Source organism: Mandrillus leucophaeus, unplaced genomic scaffold (genome assembly GCF_000951045.1).
Source record: "Mandrillus leucophaeus isolate KB7577 unplaced genomic scaffold, Mleu.le_1.0 Scaffold968, whole genome shotgun sequence".
Lineage (NCBI taxonomy): Eukaryota > Metazoa > Chordata > Mammalia > Primates > Cercopithecidae > Mandrillus > Mandrillus leucophaeus.
The window spans coordinates 303528-304161 of NW_012110563.1; the positions used below are offsets into that span (position 1 = coordinate 303528).

General features: G+C 36.9%; 1 protein-coding gene across 1 annotated transcript in view; it reads left to right on the forward strand.

Moving 5' to 3' along the window:
• The window catches only part of HCN1 (hyperpolarization activated cyclic nucleotide gated potassium channel 1), a 382647-nt gene that overhangs the window by 17913 nt on the left and 364100 nt on the right, over positions 1-634 (forward strand). The window lies entirely within an intron of this gene.

Here is a 634-nt window from a genome sequence, read left to right on the forward strand (position 1 = left end):
AAAAAAAAAAAAAAAAGAGATGACTGTGGATATTCATATATGTAAAATGATTTCTAACTATACTTTCTTCTCCAATTAAACAGAGTTTTAAGTTCCTTCTCTAAACAATTATTAGTATTGTGAGATAATTGTTTTCAGTATTATGTACTTTTTAATGTGATAGCTTAACAGATATGCTGAAATTTTAACATACAATATAATGAGTTCTATGTGGAAATGAAATGTTAAGTCAAGGCAACTGCTGTGTCACCCAGGCTGGCGGGTAGTTGGTTCCATCTCAGCTCATGCAACCTCCGCCTCCTGGGTTCAAGTGATTCTCCTGTCTCAGCCTCCAGAGTAGCTGGTATTACAGGTGCAGTCAACATGCCTGGCTAATTTTTGTATTTTTAGTAAAGACAGGGTTTCACCATGTTGGCCAGGCTGCTCTTGAACTCCTGACTTCAGGTGATCCACCCACCAACATTATTGCATGTGTGTGAATTGCCTGATATGTTCTGCAAGCAAATATTGATTCTGCTAAAGACCACTAGGTGTCCTCTATTGGTTGTTACTTTAAGGTCCTATCTTCTAAAATGCCAAACTGTTTTCTTTGAAATTATTCATTTACACTCTCCTAGAATCATCTGTTTGCTTG